The sequence below is a fragment of the Geotrypetes seraphini genome, chromosome 1, assembly GCF_902459505.1.
Source record: "Geotrypetes seraphini chromosome 1, aGeoSer1.1, whole genome shotgun sequence".
In the NCBI taxonomy this organism is placed as follows: Eukaryota; Metazoa; Chordata; class Amphibia; order Gymnophiona; family Dermophiidae; genus Geotrypetes; species Geotrypetes seraphini.
In genome coordinates this window covers 390,450,130-390,463,388 of record NC_047084.1, presented here as the reverse complement: position 1 = coordinate 390,463,388, position 13,259 = coordinate 390,450,130, and positions in this window count along the sequence as shown.

Sequence of the window (13,259 nt, the reverse complement as noted above, 5' to 3'; positions counted from 1 at the left end):
GGGTTTCTCAGCTAACACTGATTAAGGTTATTTTTGAGCTGTCTGCTTTTTTTAATCAAGTGCTCTTTCTGATTTATTGAAAAAGTGTTTTCCTTTATATATAACCAAGTTTACTGTTAGTTTAGTTTATACTGTATATCTTTAATAGGAGGTTAGTTTACTTTATTTTTATTTTATTTATTTATTTAAAACTTTTGTACTCTGTGTCAACCTTACAAGGCGTTATAACTGTCAGTATTTTCTGTTGGCCTAACCAAGGTCAGCAAAGGCCTATGGGAAATTGATATTAAACAGATCTGACCCTGGTAATGTCAGTGCAGCGAAACCTTAGGGCTCCTGGTCATTGAGTCTCAGAAAAGACATTAGAAAATTATCAGTGCTTAAGATTAACAAAGAACCCTTATAGAAGGCTGGATGGATCCACAGGTGTTTTGGGTTTTTTTTTAAAATCCTTATTAAATTTCCAAACTACCATTGTGCAAACAATTTCAATATACATAATATTACACGAAATGCACATTAAACTTATAGACATTAATGCACAACTATTCCCCCCCCAAATAATCATAAAAAGTACATACCTACAGGAAACCATCCATATATTCCCCAAATGAAATTCCAATGCAAAACCTTCCCCCCTCCCACCCACCCTGGATGTGTATGCTTAAGTTTTCATAGATGTGCTAAAATCTGGTGCTTAAGATAAAGAATGGCCCCAGCTGCCTGTTCTAAGACAGATAGTTAGGGGCAAATTTTATAAATGGCATCCCGATTGTAGGTGGTGGTAGCTGTCTAACTAGCCAATCGGGACTTAAAAAAAAAACATCTCGAAGCAGGCTGCCTAAATTGTAGGTATCTTGATGAGCCTAGGGAGGTGCGTAGGGCTGCCTAAGCTCGCTCAAGGCTTGGCGTGGATGTGGTTTTGCTCAAAAGTTGCCTTAGGCAACCTTAGGCGGCCCTAGGCGTCTCCCTAGGGCCACGATAGGCACCTGAAATGTAGGCCAACAAAATGCTGGTCTACATTTCAAATATATGCAGCCGCTGAACTGATTGCAGCAAATGAATCTCCCTGCCACGATCAGTTTAGCGTCCTCACCCCCCCCCTCCCCGTGAAGACTACTGGCAGGAGGAATGCTTAATCCCTCCTGCTGGAACCCCTGAATGTCCACGCCCCCATCCCCGAATGTCCGCAGCAGGAGGAGTGCCCAATTCCTCCTCCTCTCCCCTCCAAGACATCCCCCGGCAGGAGGAATGCCCAGGGCTAGATTAAAGGGTAGGCCCAGTAGGTATGTGCCTTGGGCCTGAGGAGGTCAGGGGTGCCCGATGAGCTGGTCACTCACATGTCTCCCTCCTTCCTTCATTCTCCCTCCTGTGCAGCGGCAGCCGTTTTGCTTTCCTCTATTCCCCGCCCCCCTCGCTCCCCTTCCCTGGTCGATTAGCAGTGACTCTCTTCCTAGCCTCCAGACTAACAGTGGCTTCCTCCCTTCCCCTAACAGTAGCTCTCAGTGTTCTAACTTGCCTGCAGCAGTGCCTGTAACGTCAGAGCAGTGATTCATTTAGGTAGCCTTGGGGCCTCTGTTGAGTCGCGGCCCGCCTCTGAAGATACAATTTCCTCTTTCCTCAGAGGCAGGCACAACCCACTGAAGGACCCAAGGCTGCCTAAGTGAATCGTTCTGCTGACGCTACTGACACTGCTTCAGGCAAGTTAAAACACTGAGCTGCTGCTACTGCTGCTAGTCTAGGTAAGGGAAGGTGCTGTTGCCACCGGTTGGAGGTGGAAAGGGGAAATGTTGCTGGTAGGGTGAAAGGGGGAAGGAGAGCTAGAGTTGATTGGGAACAAAGGAGAGCTGCTTTTGCTAGTTGGAAGTGGGACAGAGAGGAAACACACTGGACTGGAAACTGAGGATGATGAAGGGGAGCTGCTGATGTTAGGGGTGAAAAGACAAGGGGAACTAGAGCTGGTTGGGGAGAAGGAGGCACTGCTTCTGCTGGTTAGGGGAGAGAGAGAAAGAGAGAGATGCCACACTCGAATGGAAATGGAGGATGGTGAAGGTGGAGCTGTTGCTGGACAGGGGCAAAGAAAGGGAGAGCTTCTGATGGACCTGGAGGGAGGGAGGAAGAAGGAGAGATGCTGCTGGACTGGGTGGAGCCCAGTAGAGAAGGGGGCAGAGAGAGTGAATTGATGGATGGGGGAGAGATGCTAACAACAGGGAGGAAGAGATGCTAACAACAGGGGGAGTGCAAGGAAGAGAGAGGAAGGCATACAAGCCATAGGGTGGGGGCTGCAGGCAGAAAAGAATAGAGAGATGATTGCCAGAGAAGAAATGCTGTACATGGAGGATAGGGACAGTCACAGAGGGGGAATGCTGGATGGAGAGGGTATGAGGACACAGAAGGGCTATACTGATCACAGGGGTACAAAGGGACAAGGACGCAGAGGGTAGATGATAGACAGGTTAGATAGAGATGCAGAGAGAAGATATACGTACATTGGAATGATGTGTAGGAAATATAGAAGTCACCTCACTACATACAGGATAGAACATCTTCAAATGTACTAATTAAATATTAATGTAAGGGGGGAAAAGACATGTCTGTTTGTTCACAGGAGACATATAACAGCAGTACATTTTTGTATATGTATGGAAAGGGTTCAGAGTTTTTAAGTCCTGGGCAAGTTGATGGGAAGGGAAGAAAGGGGGGATTTGTTCAGAGATGTTTGGGGGTTGCATAAAAGAAAACCTGTACATTGACACTGGTATGGTAATCTTTGTTGTTAGTTTTGCATTTTAAAATAAAAGAAAAAAAGAAATACAAATGGAAATAAAGAAATAAGAAAACAGGTAAATAAATGGGGGAAGGGCTGGGGTGGGGCAGGTTCAGGGGGACCAGTGTACTTGTGTGCCTAGGGGCCCTCAAAGAATTAACCCTGCCGTGGGAATGCCCACTCCCTCCTATTGGAACCCCTACCGCCTCCCAAAGATCAGCAGCAGGAAGGATGCCCAGTCCCTCCTGCTGGAACTCCCTCCAAAGGGTCTGCTCCTGACCAACCTCAAGCCCACCTGGACCCCACAGTACCGCTGGCCTGAGGGATGCTTCCTCTCTATGGCTGGCAGGCTCACCTCTACTGAATTGCTGGCCTGCCCCTTACCGGTGCTTAAGGCCCTTCCTGGGCCAACCAGAATCTTAGGCCTCTCTCCCAGTGCAATTATATATCTCCCAGTGCATATATTGTCACAACCCCAGCCTTAAGACTAGGGTTGTGCCAGGTCAATCTCCTCCAAATCCAAGCCTTACCCTGAAAAGGGCTAACCAGTTTGACAGGCTAAGCTCAGACAAACAAATAGGGTCTGAGTTCCCATTGAACCACCAGGTTACAGAACCCTGGGGAGGGGAAGATGAGGGTGAGAACAGCCTGGAGCAGCAGGAGGTGCCTTACAAAAAAGAACAGCCTAAGAGGCAGGCTCACAGCTCAGCTAAGGCACAACTGCTGGGTCCAATTAAAGCTAAACAGAAATCTCAGCAGCAGCAACAGGCTGTCCTGCCCACTTACAGGTTAGGGCGTGTCCAGCACAGGGCTTTAGAGGCTGAGCTGAGAAGAAACAATTCAGTCTGCCCTGGGTCAGCCCAGGAAGGAGGCTCGAGGGACTGGGCTCCTGAATCATCACAGAATCAGGACATTGAGATGGCAGATGTAACCACTGTCCCTGAGGCAAACCAGCCAGGACACCATAGAACTTATGGATACTTCCCTGGAACCAGAGGAAAGCTACATGGATCAAAGCTAAGTTGGATTTCTTTGCTGTTTTGTTTGCTTTTGAATCTGGTTTTCTTTTGGGGCTGTCTGGAAGTACAAGGCGAGTGCAAGCAGCGTGAGCAATGCTAGGTTCACGGCTGCAGGTGTGCCTTATTGCCTGAGACAGTGAAGAAAGTGTTTTTGTTGAACATTTTTACTTTTGCCTTTTTTCTCTGTTTGGATGGGACTTTGTGGCTGACCGGGTGAAAGGGGTTGTGGTGGGGAGAATCCACGTAAAATCCTCAGGGCGGGATTGTGGGGCCAATTTTTGGCAAGCTTTAAATTAGTGGATTCAACTACTCCCCTCCCCCACCAGCTGTTTGTTAAGTTGGCCGGGGAAGACCTGTTAAAACCCAGGCCTAGGCAGCACATTCTAACAGTGTTTGAAAACCATAATGAATGACCAGTGTAAAGGCTGGGTGTTCCGGTAACCGTATTTTGCCCTTTTTGACTGTGGGACTGACAGGGCAAGGCTACAATAGAGCCATTTTGGACTTACCTGTAAGAAAGGTGTGGGCTGTATTTTTTGTAAGCCCAAATTTTATGTTTATGTTTGAGTGCAAAGCCTAAACTGTAGCTGTTTGCTACTGGAGAAATAAAGTTGGACTCAAGTTCTTTTGAAACACTTTATTGTTCCTGACATTTGTTTTTCTTTATACTATTAAGAACCAGCAGGACCTTCAACTTCCTTTGAGGGCACGTCAAGGTCGGTCTTTACTGAGTCCTGTCGGTGGCCATCTGCAAAACCCGGCACCGGCAGGCTCACAATATATATCTTCCCCCTCTCAGCTTTTCACTTATTCAGGGACACACATTCATGTAGTTAAAACTGTCCTTCTCTCTCATTTACACAACGAAAAACAACCTCTAAATCTAACTGTATGCCCTTGAAAAAACATATTTCTATCTCTATAACATAATAGTTTTCTGTACTTTAGTACCAAGCATATGTTTGATGTATCTTTCTACTGAACATTGCATATCTGTAATATTAAGCCAATTTCTACACAATATATTTTATGTAATCACTCTTGGCTGTCATTGTCATTAATTTCACTTCCTGCTGAACCTCTTCTGAGGGCAATGGACCCAGGACCTATGGTGCATTGTGGGGGCACATCCTTACACTCCGCTTGATCCAAAGTGGCTAACAATAAAACATACATGATCATCAATAACAAACATCATATTTCAAAGCATTACAGAAGAATCCTATCCTACTATACACATATGGCACAGCAGACCCTATCAGCAGCATGAAAACACTACACATTAAGGTTTCAGATTTATTTAAAAATTTGATATACCACCTTATCAAAATTCAAAGCGGTTTTACATAATATATAAAAACAAAGAGTAGAAAGGCATATAATAAAAACAAATTATAATTATTAAAACAGATAATCAAACACATAGATGAACATTAACTTACCGAAACAAAATGAAAAAGGGTAGAAATACATTTGTGTAATGAAAAAGAGAGGGAGAAGGATCAAAACAAAAGGGAGGGAACAAAAAATAAATAATCTAGCACTTTGTAGAAAAGATTAAAATGAATAAGAAAAGGAAGGAGCAAAGTTCCATTACAGTCCTTAAAGGACTATTATACTCCAAATGCGTCTTTAAAAAGAAAGGCCTTCAAGCTACTTTTAAATTTATCAAGCGATGAACTTTCTCTTATATAATTTGGTGCTGAGTTCCAGATGGTAGGGGCCGTAACAGAAAAGATATTAGTACGCATGGTGCCAATGTGTCTTAAAGAGGGAATAGATAACAGGTTTTGATAAGATAGGGGATGTGGAGGATTAATAACCTGTTGATGTAATCAGGTAGTCCGGAAGCTATGATTTTATGTATCAGTAACATTATTTTATAAGTAATTCGATGATCTATGGGAAGCCAATGGGCATTAATCAAAAGTGGTGTGACATGATCAAATTTTTGAGCTTTTGAAATGATTTTAATGGCAGTATTTTGAATAATTTGGAGGCGTTTTATTTCTTTCTTAGTGATGCCTTTATATAATGCATTGCTATAGTCTAGACATGAAATGACTAGCGAATGAATAAGAGTAATTAAAGAAGTTTGGTCTAATAAAGTAGAAAGAGATCTAATCATTCGGAGGCGGTAAAAACATTTCTTGACTACTGAACTTAAATGATCATGGAACGAGAATTTTCCGTCAAGAATAACTCCAAGAAGTTTAATAGAAGTAACTATTTGAACAGGAACAGAGTTTATTGTAATAGGGATGGAAGAGGAGAAACCATCCTTAACTGGGAAAATCATTGCTTTGGTTTTACTGATGTTAAGAGCTAACATATTTTTGTTTAACCAGTGACAGATCTGATTCAGTTTCGAATTGATGGAAGAAATATCTTTGGGGTTATCCAGGTCAACGGAGTGGGTAAGTTGAATATCATCCGCATAAGCTCTAGTGTGATGAGTGGAGCGAGGAAGATATTAAACAACAAAGGTGACAGAATGGAACCTTGTGGGATCCCATAACTATTAGAAAAAGTATTAGAGGAAGAGCCGTTAAACTGGACTTTAGAGGAACGATCTTTGAAATATGATATAAACCAATCTAATACTTGATCGGAGATCCCTATGTCGCTGATCCTATGGATTAACAATTGGTGATCTATGGTATCGAAGGCCAACGATAAATCCAGTGAAATAAGTATAACTGATTTTTGGTGATCTAATTGATACATGATGTTAGTGGTTAACCCTATCAAGGATAATTCAGTCGAATGGTGATTACGGAAGCCTGTCTGATTAGGATGGAGGACATTTGTTTGTTCGATGAAATCAGAGAGTTGATTAAAGACAATTTTTTCAGTAAGTTTAGCCAAAAATGGTATATTGGAAATAGGCTGGTAATTGGAGATCTCTGCTGCACTTATTTTGTTGTCTTTAATTGTGGGAACAGTACTTGTAGTGAGACTAGTTTCAATCAATTTGCGTATTTGGGGACTAAATATTGAAAAATAACGCTTGAGAATAAGAGGGGGAATAATTTCAACAGAGGAACCCTTGCAGTTCAGTGAATTGATGGTTTGTTGTATTTCTGATAATGAGGGAATCCTGAACCTAGAACATTTTGAATTCCATGTATGTGAAGATGTGAGGTTTAAAGGAGATAAGCTGTCGAATTTTGCTTGGTCAGATGACTGAATGGTAGATCTAATTTTTAAGGTTTTCTCTATGAAAAACTCAGCCAAAGATTGGGCTAATGGAAGCTGAGAAACGAAGGGTTCATTGTGACATTTTATGGTCAGAGAGCGTACTATCTTAAAAACTGTTGCTGAGTATTTTGCCTTTGATATTTTTTGGGAGGTGTGGTAGCAATGATGCAGCTTAAACACACCAAAGCCCATTCAGTTCCTATGAACTTCGGTGCGTTTATCGCAGCAGGATTGCTACCATGGCTTTGTAAAAAGGGCCCTATGTAAAAATACTGTAACGCTATGTTACCACTACACATTACACTGCAAGACCTACTAACATTAAAGGGCATACTTAGCATTTTTTTGCTGCTTCAGCTTGTCTGCGGTGTTCTTTGCTCACATGTTTAAAGACAATAGACTGTTTTCAGTCCAATTCTTTATATGTGAGTTTTCAAACCACTGGACCCCTGAGGAAGGCGTGTTCGCCGAAATACGGACCGTGTAGGGTCCGGTTGGATTTTTATCACTGTATTTTTTATTATTATTGTACTTTTTAAATTGAATTTTTATGATTTTATATGTCATTGTTTAATAAATTATCTCCAGAACATCTGTATCAACAGTTTTTCTTCAACTTCTTACTATATACAAAGATATAAACAAGATGGAGTCAGAACAGATGAAAGCAACAAACATGACTGATGGTCCACATCAGTGTCTCTCTAGATTTTACATATTCCTGACTGTTCTGATCTTGCTGTACGTCTTGGAAAAAATGTCGTACCTTCAACTTACGAATGAATTTTAATAGACATACGCGTGTATCTAAAGCATTATATCTTGTGGTAGCCACAAAAGATAACCCTTTATTAAGAACTTCCAATTCAATATCTGTTAATTGTCTACTGGAAAGATTAAAGACATTTGATGGAGCTTCTATGGTTTCTGTACTTTGTGTCTCGATGGTCATTGGTTTGCTGCCTTTGAGGCTCCTGCTTTGAAGAAGCAGTTTAAAGTTTGTGTAGTGGGTACCCTTGGTTTAGCCATTTGAATTTAGTAAATTTATATTTGAGCACAAAAAGTTTAAAATGTTAGTAAGTTTATTAGTATGTTAAAAACTCATTGGTTTCATTTGTGCTTTCAGAGACAGACGCCACCTTTTAACCACTTAAAATATGCATATTGGTTCCTTGATGCAGGAACGAAACGGGTCACGTCAGAACCTTCAGCTGAGATAAGTGTTTTGGATTTTTTTCAAGTTATCAATTGTTTAGACTACTTATGCAATGAAGAGAAAATGTTTTTCACAAAGGTGTTTAACAATATGCAATGATTGGGTGGTGAGGCGTTCTAGCTTGGGGTTCGCCCCTCGCTTTAGCCTTCATATTTCTGAGCATATTTTGTGACCAATTTATGCATATATATTTATTATTTAAATAAGTTTAAATGTTTGTAAAGGAGAATGATTTTTTGATTTTCATATTGCATCCATCTTTGGCATTAAGTTAACATTCAATTTTTCAATTTGTCTGCTTTCTTCTCAAAATCTACTTTCCATGTCTTACCTTCTCTTCCTATCTTTCTCTCTTTCCCTCCCTATTTCCATGATCTGACATCTCTCTCCTTCCTTCCCTCCTCATCCTCCCCCAGAGGTCCGACATCGTTCTCCTTCCTTTCCTCCTTCCCAGTCTGGCATCTCTCTCCTCTCCTTCCCATAATCTGGCATCTCTCTCTACTACTACTACTAATATTATTATTTCTATAGCACTACCAGACTTTCCTCCTTCCCTTCCTTGGTCTGATATCTCTACCTTCCATTAGTCATCTCTCCTCCCCCCCATGTAACATTTCTCGTTCCCTTCCTCCTTTCTGCCCCCTGCAGTCCATCTCCCTTCCCTTTCTCCTTTCTGGCCTCCCAACCAGTCCAACATTTCTCCCTCCTTTCCACCAGTCTAACATTTTTTCTCTCTTCCTCCTGTATGCTTCTCCTCTGGTCCTCCTTTCCTCCCCTAACCAACATCTCTCTCCCTCCATGAGTCCAACTTTTCACTCTCTGCCCTCTCCTCCTTTCTCTGAGTGTGAAATTTCTCCTTCCCTCCTTTCTGTCCTCCCTATCCATCTTGCCCGCTCCATGAATCCAATCCTTTCTGCCTCCTCCACACTTTCTCTCTCTCTCCTTGCCTCTTCCCTCGAGTGACATCCTTCCTTCCCACTCCTCATGCACCATTTTTCCCTCTCCTCTACCTATGTCCATTTCTCCCTCTCTCATCACTCTCCCTCCTCCTGTAACAATTTTCCTTCCTTTCCTCCCCCCAACCCCACTCACAGCTAATATTCTCTCTCCCCATGTACCAACTCACCCTCTCCTCCAGTGTGTAGCATCTTTCCTTTCCCTTCCCTTCTGCCAGGTCCAGCAGCACCTCTTCTCCCTTCCCTTTCCCTGCCCCCTGTCCAGCAGCACCTCTTCCTCTCCCCCTGTCCAGCCTTCTCAAAATCTTCCCTTCCCTTCCTCCCCTGCCAATCAGTACTTATCTTGTCTAGTGGCAGCTCAGTGTGCTTTTAACTTGGCAAGAGAGCTGCTGCGAGGATTAATTTAGATGTGATTTTCATCAACAGCCTCGGGGCCATTGCTAGGCTGGCCCATTACAATGATGCGACTTCCTTTTTCAAAAGAGGGGAGAGTGTGGCGCAGTGGTTAAAGCTACAGCCTCAGCACCCTGGGGTTGTAGGTTCAAACCCATGCTGCACCTTGTGACCCTGGGCAAGTCATTTAATCCCCTCATTGCCCCAGGTACACTAGATAGATTGTGAGTCTACCAGGACAGACAGGGAAAAATGCTTGAGTACCTGAATAAATTAATGTAAATGTTCTGAGCTCTCCTGGGAGAACGGTATAGAAAATTGAATGAATGAATAAATAAAGATACGCAGTGCGAGGCAAGTCAGCTGGCCAGCGCTTCTCTTCCTCCTCTGTGAGCCTCTGCACACTTGTAATCTCAGGAGGCACACTAGTGTGCCACGGCACACAGTTTGCGATACACTGGTCTACATCATAAGTTTATTAGGCTTTTATATACCGCCTATCAAGATTATCTAAGCGGTTTTACAATCAGGTACTCAAGTATTTTTCCCTACCTGTCCCGGTGGGCTCACAATCTATCTAGCGTACCTGAGGCTATGGAGGACTGAGTGACTTGCCCAGGGTCACAAGGAGCAGCGCGGGGTTTGAACCCACAACCCCAGGGTGCCGAGGCTGTAGCTTCAACCACTGCGCCACACACTCCTACATAAGGCGTATGGGAAGAGACTTATAGATCTCAATATGTATACTTTGGAGGAAAGGCTGGAGAGAGGACATATGATAGAGATGGTTAAATCCTATGTTGCATAAATACTCATGAGGTGAGTCTCTTTCAATTGAAAGGAAACTCCAGAGTAAGAGGACATGAGATAAAATTAAGAAGTGATAATCTCGGGAGTAATCTAAGGAAATAAGTACATGGTATATGGGATCACTTAGGGAGAGGAGATAGTAGATGCTGTGGATGGGCAAACTGGATGGGCCATTTTCCTTTTACCTGCCATTGGGTTTCTATGTTTCTATAACTTAACCTGACAGTGTCACTGAATATTGCTACTAAAGAGACAACTCCTAACTAGCAAATTTAGGGGCAGGCTGGAGTCAGAGATTGGTGGAGCATTGACCATCAGACCATTAACCAGCTAAGTAAGCATATAAAGTTAGGACAGAAGAAAGGCAGTTCTTACTTAATGTGCCAAGTTTAACCGGACACTGATCTAAATATTGGCTGATGTCTGGTTAAACTCACATTGGAATCTGACAGGAAAATCCCCAGGTAGGCCTGGAGAGCCTACAGAGATGAAGTGTGGGGGTGGGGGTAGGGCTAGACAGCTTTCTATTTTCATGAGGGGAGGGGGATTGGGATGGAAGGGCTGCCAGATCTTTGTTTTGGTTTTTTTTAAAAAAATTTATGCAGCTGGAACCTACATAGCTGTCTTATGCGGGCCTCAGCTGAATATTGGCTGGGACCCACCACTGGAACAATTAGGTTTGAATATTCAGTGCTGGTTGTCGGACATAGGTCAGAATGTAATTCAGCTGGTGATGGTCAATGTTAAAAAAAAAAAATACCACTGCTGGCTGAATATTGACAGGATAGTCTTTTAACAGAGCGATAAGATCCTTGATTTAGGATTAGAGTTATACAAATTTAATTTCCAAGATACTCCCTTTGTAAAAGAAAATCAGGGTTGTAGTACTACTCGGTGTTACTCATAATCTTGTCAGCAAACATTAAATTTTTACATGGATATTTTACATTTGGGAATTCCAACATATTCTATAATCCAAACGTTCTGACAGTTAGGCACAGAGAGGTAAATCTATAACAGTTAAACAGACTTGAAGGGGGAAGGGAAAGAAGACTAGCCAGCAGAACTCACTATTTTCATGACCACGAGCTAGTGACGTCAGGATTTATAACTGTATTAAATGGCATGACAGTCAGCCATGATAAATCAGTTCCCCCTTCTTCCCAAATCACAGACAATAAAAGCTTTGGCAGTGAAAGTCATTTATCATCATAAAGACTGGAGACACTCTAGTCATCAATTTCACTCACATCTTTAATACACTGGAGAGAGTGTTAGAGTGTTAGCAAAAGGAGAGAAAAAAAAAGACCACAGTGAAAGACTCAACAGGAATAATTACAAAGGTCAAAAGAAAGAATTCCTTCAGGAAGCAAGTTTTGTTCCAGGCAGACAAAGATGCATCATACTTTGAACTCCAATTGTTTTTATGAAGAAGACTACAGCTTATAATGTCCTCAATTCCATATCATGTACAATTGAATATACATAAATCAGGGAGGCTAGAACTTGAAACCTTCATTTAAATCTTTCCCTTCAACTAGAAAAATCAGCAGCTCACCCCAAATTAAAAGAGAAAAATGATATGGGCTACAAACCAAGAACACATTGGTTTAAAATTATAGGTAGATATGCACCGATTCCTACAAAAGCTATACGGAAAAAGGATGAATTAAATACTGAAACTTAATATATGAAGGCAGATAAAAGCTAAAAATGGCCATCTGCATTGTTCCTTACTGCTTCCACAAAGGCCTCCGTACGTCCAGGTTAAACTCCATTTCCTTACAACAAAGAACCCACTTTGTTTATCCCCTTTTGCACTATAGACTTCCCTAGAAGTACAACTGCTATTAATAAATTTTGTTTCTGGCACTGTAAAATATTTAAGAATTATACACTCATCACTCTTAGGGGCCTAGATACACTAAGAGGATCAGTAAAACCATGTGAGTCTGCACCAATCCGATTTTTTGGCTGATTCAAAAAGAGCTATTGATGCACTAAAAAGTCTGCATGCAAATGATTCACATGGATGTTCATTGTAATCCCAGACTCTGCCATCCGATGATCACTGTGAGAGCGACTCTCACAAATGCACAGAGCCAGCAGGGGAAGCCCGAACATCTGAGAGTCAGGGAAAGCCCCAAAAAGCAGTTTCCCGCCACTCAACTGTTTGGGACAGGAAACTTTGGCTGTTACAGGGGGAAAATGTCAAACTTCCTGTCACAACCAGCGCCTAAGGGGTGGCACTACTTACAGGTTCTGTTCTCGATGGTGGCTGCCATAGAACTAGAGCCCTGGGCAAAGGCACATATGTGTACACTTCAGGAGAGACTCCCTACAGGCTCCTCTACCCTGGACAGAAGCAGCCACAGCAGTATGAGCTGGTAGCTCTACCCACAGTCTTTAGCAAAAGGGATTCCATTTCAGATCAATTCCTGGGTCCCACTGACAATGGATGCCAATCTTTTCATCTGGGGTGCACATAGCAGTGGTCGCCTGGTGCAAGGGAAATGGAAACTATCCCAGTGGAAGTGGTCTGGCTCTGCGAAACCTACAGTCTGTGCTGGAAGGCAGAGCCATAAGAGTATTCTCATAGAATGCCACAGCAGTGGCCTATCTCAGCCATCAGAGAGGCACCAGAAGCACATCGCTCCAACTAGAGAGGGTAGTGGATGCCTGGAATGCGCTCCCGAGAGAGGTGGTGGAGAGTAAAACTGTGACTGAGGTCAAAGAAGTGTGGGATGAACACAGAGGATTTAGAATCAGAAAATAATATTAAATATTGAACTAAGGCCAGTACTGGGCAGACTTGCACGGTCTGTGTCTGTATATGGCCATTTGGTGGAGGATGGGCTGGAGAGGGCTTCAATGGCTGGGAAGGTGTAGATGGGCTG